At 46.7% G+C, this 7,165-nt stretch overlaps 1 long non-coding RNA gene across 2 annotated transcripts; it reads left to right on the top strand.

The window, feature by feature from the left end:
• The first annotated feature begins 2,922 nt into the window (after window positions 1-2,922).
• Window positions 2,923-6,743, top strand: LOC110343442. 2 transcript variants are annotated; one of them, XR_002385714.2, is made up of 3 exons: window positions 2,923-3,092; window positions 3,193-3,369; window positions 5,120-6,743. It is a non-coding gene; the product is annotated as an uncharacterized LOC110343442 (long non-coding RNA). The 2 variants fall into 2 exon arrangements; XR_002385713.2 differs by having other exon boundaries at window positions 2,926-3,092; window positions 3,196-3,369.
• The last annotated feature ends 422 nt before the right edge of the window (window positions 6,744-7,165 follow it).

Below are 7,165 nucleotides of genomic sequence, written 5' to 3'. Positions count from 1 at the left end.
ATAACCTGTTTAAAAAGTGGCTATAGGTTTGGAACATAAGGTCTGACACAAAGAAGGCATTGTAAACTCACATGCAAATAATTGTATGGCTGAACACCAGCCAGGCCTGGAGGGAGTAGAATCTGAGGATGCTTTACTCCACAGTCCGAGTGGTCTGAGTGCATGGCACCGGGTCTGACAGGTAGATTTCGAAGCTACCTAGACAGCAGCCTTTTGGTCACGTCTTTGTTTCTACATCTGCCCAGCTTGCTTTCCGGTATTTTCCTGCCTTGAATGTTGTTGTCCATGAGCTCTGTCTGGGCCTGGACTGATGGAGAGAAAATGGAGGAGGGAAGGAGGGGCAGCGTACCCAGCATCATTTTGACTTCCTCCCTCTCCATGTAGGGGAAGGGAAAGCCTGAGGCAAAACGGCTCTGCCTGGCACACTGGCTGCCTGAACCATGGGCAGGCCAGTGCACGAGTGCCCTGTTTCATTTCTTTTCAGGGTTAGTCTCTGCAGGCAGGGAAGAGCCTTAGAGGCCACCAGAGGCTGCTGGATTCCCTGAGCTGGACTTACAGGTGGTTGTGAGCTTCATCCTCTGCAAGGGCACTAAGTGCTCTTAGCCTAGGACCATCTCTCTAGCATCCCCTCCCCCATTACACTTTTGTTGACAGATCTAACAATTCCACCTTCAGTTATAAAGATGTCCTTCAATGTTTTCTCCCACAGGATTTTTAGTTTTAAATTTCTGCCTGCTTTAAGTTAATGTTTATACACATTATGCTGGCTGGAATTTATTTGTAGATATCCTTTGCTGAGGAAGTTCCCTTCAGGTACATATACTACATATACTAAGGGTAAACTTTGCATTTTGCAAAATGCTTTGCCCACTCCAATAGATTAACAGTGTCTTTGGTAAGTGGTCCCCAAACAGCAGACCACACTGACTGATCTTCAAATATAGACCAGCTTTTGTTTTGATGGAATGAGTCCCACTTGATTCTGTGTATTTATTTTTAACATTGTTTAGTTATTTTTGTTAATGGATCTTTCTTCTCTATTCTGTGCAGCAGCATGACCAAAAAGCAGCTTTCTAGCCGATCTTGAAATCTTCCCGCCCTGCCTGCCCATCCTGCCCACACTGCCATCTGCTCAGACCTTGGAGCAGTGCTGTGAATTACACACCCAAGTCTGTATTTCTACCCATTTTTTCTCTCTTTTCTTTTTGGCAATACCAAAGCAGCACTGGTTTTGTAAAATGAATTAAGAAACATTCCCCAAGCTACTGTTTTTCTGGAAGAAATCAAGAGTGCTATTGACTCTCTGGGACACCTTTGTGAGAATTAAATGGTGAAACCATCTGTGATTGGAGATTTATTTTGGAGAGAGTTCTAAAGTTATGGGTTTAATTTTTCTTTTTTCTTTCTTTCTTTTTTTTTTTTTTTTACTAATTATAGGACATTCCAATTACACCAGCTGATGTAACGTGCTTGGTGAGCTTGTTAGACCTCTTCCACTATGAGGGGGCAGTTGTAGGGAGAGTTTATTGGGGTTTACATTTAGATGCCTCAGCCTTGTGATGAGCAGGGTGAGTGAGAAGTGAGCCCCAGTGCCTGTGCTGGCCTGGCTTTCTCCTTGGTCCCCATTTAGCCTATCTAAACCATCACATTCTGCCCCTGGGCTTCAGAAGGCTCGAGGACATCTTACAATGCAAATTGTTTATAGCACCTCTCCGAGACTCCACACTGTCTTAACAGTTCCAGTGTTTCTCAAAAGCTCGAGTTCAGCGCCTCTTCTGGGTCTCTAGGCAAACTTAAGATTGTGTTTTGTTATGGTCAGCAACACCGCCCCCATCCTCCCCACCTCCTACTCCGCCCCAGTTGTAAAGGGTCTTCCTGGGAAGGCTGAGCCTGGCATGGACCCGGAGACCGTACTCTCTGGAGCACTAAGGTCTGGGTATCCTCGAGATGTCTGCCAGGTTTCCCACGTACGCTGCCCACTTCCTCTTTGAGAATCAGGCCTACCTGTGTGTCTTGAGCGCTCTTGAGTTTGTCTCATTTCCCCATCTCTGTGACAACCGCCATGTGTCACGTGTTGTGCCTGAAGCCACTGGCCCTCTCACATCTCTCCCAGGTAGGGAACTCGGCAACAGTCTCGGAAAAGCGGCCTGTGCCTGCCTGGGCCAGAGGAGAGGAAAAATCACAGCGCGTCAGTACCTCTTTCTACCAGATGGGGGAGCCAGCCTACAGGCTAGATGGCAACTGTGAGCAGGTTCACCAGTTTCTGCTGCAACCCCTGGGGCTCATTGCAAAAGGATCTGGCCTACACCTGTGAGGCAAGATTTCTCTGCTTCGGAGTACACCAAGGAGGCAAGGGACCTGGTTTTTTGGGATAGCTAGGGTGACTATGAAAGTCCTAATTAGCAGGACTCAGGGCTGATCTACCCTGGGCCAAACATCAAGGCCGTTCTGAGACTTGGATGGTCTAACACAGTGGTTACTATGCACGAGGACAGTGAAACAAACAAAACGGACAGACAAACAAGCGAGCATCCCCAGAAACTGTAGCTTCTCATAGCCTGGGGAAGCAGGGGACGCTTTTCAAACAGGACCCCAGCTAGAGAAGGACCCAGATTTAAATTTGCATATAGTTTCCAAAGCACAGTATGAGTACAGCCAGGGATTTCACCTGATGGGATACCAGATGCACAGGCTAACACAATTTCACCTGTCCAAACAAAGAGCATACGTGAAGCCCTGGGTCCTACACCCCGACTCCCCTCCCTGCCTCACCTCCACACAGAAAAAACGGAAGGCATGCAGTATTTTAGTAGCCAGTTGTCATAGTTAGCTTCAGCTGGCAATTTGAGACAAACCTTGAGGCACCTGGGAAGAAGGAGCCTCAGTTGAGGAATTGCCTCCATCACTGTGGCTCGTGAGTACGTCTGTAAGACATTTTCTTGACTGCTAATTGATGAGGAGGGCCCAGTCCGGTACCATCCCTAGGCAGGAGGGTCTGGTCTATATAAGAAAAGCAAGCCCGCAAGCAGTGCTCCTCCACAGTGTCTGCTTCAAGCGCCTGCCTTGACTTCCTGGATGATGGACTGAAAATTGTAAGCAAGGTTTTCCATTGTGTCTTTTGGTCATGGTGTTTATCATAGCCACAGAAGTCTATTATACCCCAGTTAATAAGTCTCTTCAATTCTGTATTAGCAGGGCGTCTTAGAAGACAAGAAGCCTGACTTCTAAGCCCCTCCCCAGTTCCATTTCCTTAAGAACGAAATGTTCAACAATAACAGCAGAAAGAGAAATGCAACACTGTCCTCAATGATACAGGAAATCTGAGAGCAGCCTACTGGACCTATGCGTGCATTTATTCTTTCAGGATCAGTTGAGTATCACAGCAGGCCAGGTACCGCCTCAGTGCCTAAAGATGAAGCAGAGAGCCCAACAGACACACTGTACTCATCCTGTTGGATCTGAGGCTCACAAACAAATGAGCAAGCAATGGAGCCACACTATCACTGCTCATAGACGAAAGGGTTCCGCAGGGGCGTGGGAGCCTGGGTGAGAACCTGTAGGTTAGAGGCAGGTGGCCATGCTGTCTGTTTAGACAAGTGTCTCCTCTTCTGTTCATGTGTCTCGGCTGGCTCGTGTGTCTGAACTGACTGGTGTAGGGGTGCCCTGGCTCCTCATTTCTCCATGCAGACTGGCCTATCTCCCGTTTCTGTGTGAGACACACACCTCCCATCCTCACTTTCCTCAAGTGTCTCCAGGATGCGGTGGGTGACAATGGCTGGGGTAAGCTGTGTCTGCTGGTGTTCTTTATGTGGTGAATTATGATGACTTCTCTGGAAGAGTGACACAACTGGACGGACTTCTAGCATGTACACTCAGTGCATGTGTGGATGACCTTGCTGTCCTTGTCCTGGTTTCGGTCTTGGGTTATCACCCCAAGCATCATCTCTGGACCTCAGCATTTAATCAATTAGTAAATCACTGATATGACCCAAGTGATGGCTAATTTCATTTCTTGACGGGATAGGATTTAAAAAAAACCTCAGAGGCTGGACACACTGTTCAATGGTTACAAGCACTTGCTGTATAATATGAGACCTGTGTTCAAATTCCTAGCATTCAAGCAAAGAGTCATGCATAGCCATAGTGTGCCTCTAACCCCAAAGCTTCAGTGTAGGGAATGATGGGGAGACAGGAGGATTGCTAGGGCTTACTTCTGCTAGCCTATCTGAAAATTGAGCTCCTAATTCAGTGAGAGACCCTCTCTCAAGAGAGGAAGTTAGGGAAATTTATGAGAACACCCATCATCCTCTTCTAGCCTCCATGTACACCTGCACACATGTGCATGCACCAAACACACAGATGCACACATGGGCACACACAGATACACACAAATACGCACAGGCACGCACGCACACACACAGACTCAGACACATGCACACATACATACACAACATACAGACGCCACGCACACATGGGCACACACAGATACACACAAATACGCACAGGCACGCACGCACACACACAGACTCAGACACATGCACACATACATATACAACATACACACAGACACACAGACCCACAAAGACAAACACAAAATACTTACAAACTCATGAGTGCGCATGCACACACACACACATATATATACAAACACAGACAGATGCAGGTGCATGCACACACACAGACACACAAAGTCAAATGACTTAAGGTAACACTATCCTGTTCTGACTCGATTTGTGTTTGCTTCCAGTGGTTCTCAACCCTCCTAATGCTGCAGCCCTTTAAAACAGCTCCTCATGTTTTGTTGCTACCTCGAGGCTGTAATTTTGCTACTGTTATGAATCATAATGTTAATATCTGATATGCAGACTATCTGATATGTGACCCCAAATGAGTTGAGAACTGCTGGCTTAGACAGTTTTCAGCCTCTCCATCTCTCTCCCCAGAACAGTCACATCTGCCTTGGCAACACATTTGACATGTCCATGGCCTTGACCATTGTCCAGATGTAGTAACAAAATAACCAGCAAGTCATGTCTAAAATAACTATTATGCTCTGCCAGGAATGAAGGTTTGAAAGTTACCTGACCCTTATCTAACTTTGATGTATTTTTGCCTTTAGAAACTATCCCTGATCTTGGGCACAAGAGACATCTCAGAAGCTAAAACCTGCCCTTGGTTTGACCACCAATATAAAAGACCTACAACTTCTAATTGGCTTAATCAGCATGTTTGTCATGGACTTATTTGGGTGAGGGAGAGAGAGGAGAGAGGGCTTTAATGAAGCACACCTTTGGGTATGTCGGTTAGTGTGACTGAGGAAGACCCTTTTCCGCGGAGGAAGGCAGAGAGCACCGTTCCCACGGTTTGGGGTCCTGGGCTGAACAGAAAGAGGAAGAGGAGAAGGCCAGGTAAGTATGCCCGTCTTTCCCACATCTCTGCTTCCTGATCATGAGATGCGGAGTCCCAGAAGCGTACTTCCACTGCAATGGAGCTACCTGCAGCCACGACTTCCCTGGCCTGACAAACTTACACCCACCAAACCACAAATCAGAACACACCTGTCTTCCCTGAAGTCACTTCTTGTCACAAATGCAATCACTGCAATGAAAAAAACAAACCAACCCCTAAGCTGCATGCAGTGAAGTGGTCCGGGAAGAATTAGACAGATGTTTGCCAGCCACGGAAGGCAGGAAAGAGGAACAGGCCGAAGGGCTGGCAGGGGTTCCGGGGAAGAGGGCAGCTGCTATTTCCAGCCCTCTTACTCGTGCCTGACTCTGTTGCAAATGAGCTTTGTCCTGATCCCATGAGGAGCCAACCTGAGATGGAGCTTCACCCCACAGGTGGCACTTGCAATGAGGGTGGAACCCAGGTGCAGTGTCTTCGGAAGCAGGAACTGACACTCATCTGTTAATTAGAAAAATCTTTAGCTTTTGCTTTCTTTTCCCCAATTTGCTCCTCTTTAGCTTTGCCAAATATGGTGGCTCATGCTTGTAATCTTAGCACTTGAGAGACCGAGACAGGAGTATGACAAATTTGAGGTCAGCCTAAGCTACCTTTCGAGACTCTATTTCAAAACCACCAAGCAAACAGCAGGAAAAAACAAAAAAGCAAAAACATAATTATCTCTATGGTTAAGAAAAATCAATGTAGAAATAAAAAACTGAAATTCTCCACCCAATGAACAATCATTGGCAAATGTCCTTCCAGGATAACAATGCCCAGAGGTGGGCGTCTGTTTGCTATTTAATAGACATGTGGTCACAGTCTATGTGGCAGTCTGCTACCTGTCAGTTATGTATTCTCATTCTCTGTGGTAGCAGGACTCTTGGCAATGTGCCTAAGAGAACAATTTACTCTCAAGGTTCCTTAACAGATAGGTGTGGAGGGTAGCATGTGGTTGGTGAGGTTCGTGCAACAGCTGCTGTGGCCTTTCCCCTGGGATTCCCTTGTAATGAGGGCCAAAGAGAGCCCCTAGGACGTGGGTACATTAGAGTCCGACCTTGGTTCCCAAGGGTCCCTCTTCCCTGGTCATTCCTTGACATCCTGGTGGCCCAGTCCTTTGCACTGCCCTTCACACCTGTGACAGCCTTCTGGTCTTCACTTTTCCCAGAGCATAACTGGGTCTTATGGGTGGTGGAGCAAAGGGACAGACAGATCCCAAACTTCTAGCCAGTTCAATGAGCTGACACAGACTTGTGTCTATTTTATGAGTAGAATAAACCATTAGTCCATTTAAAATATAAGAATGATGTTCACCTGTGCATACTTTCTGTTAATATCTGAAAACAATTTTTTATGTTGAGAGAGGTCTCACTGTGTAGTAAATGCTGGCATAGAATTCACAATCTTTTTGCCTCAGCCTCCCAAGTAGTGGGATTATAGATGAGTGTCATCACCCCATAACATCTTATAGTTGCAGAATGTAACTCTGATTTCTTGAGACTATTAACATCCCAAAGTGATCATATTTGTCTTTAAAATATAGCCAGGAGGCTGGGAGAGGGCTCAGTTGACAAAGTTCTTTCTGGGGAGGCATGAGGACCTGAGTTCAATTCCCTGGCTTTAAGAAAAGGCCAGACAGAGTAGTGTGTACTTGTCATCCTAGTTCCGGGGGCAGAGACAGGAGGATCCCTGGTACCCCCTGGCCAGGGAGCTTATCCCAATT

This window comes from Mesocricetus auratus, unplaced genomic scaffold, assembly GCF_017639785.1.
Source record: "Mesocricetus auratus isolate SY011 unplaced genomic scaffold, BCM_Maur_2.0 Super-Scaffold_100053, whole genome shotgun sequence".
Lineage (NCBI taxonomy): Eukaryota > Metazoa > Chordata > Mammalia > Rodentia > Cricetidae > Mesocricetus > Mesocricetus auratus.
Note: the sequence above shows the minus strand (reverse complement) of the source record. Positions and strands in the feature narration are given on the sequence as shown.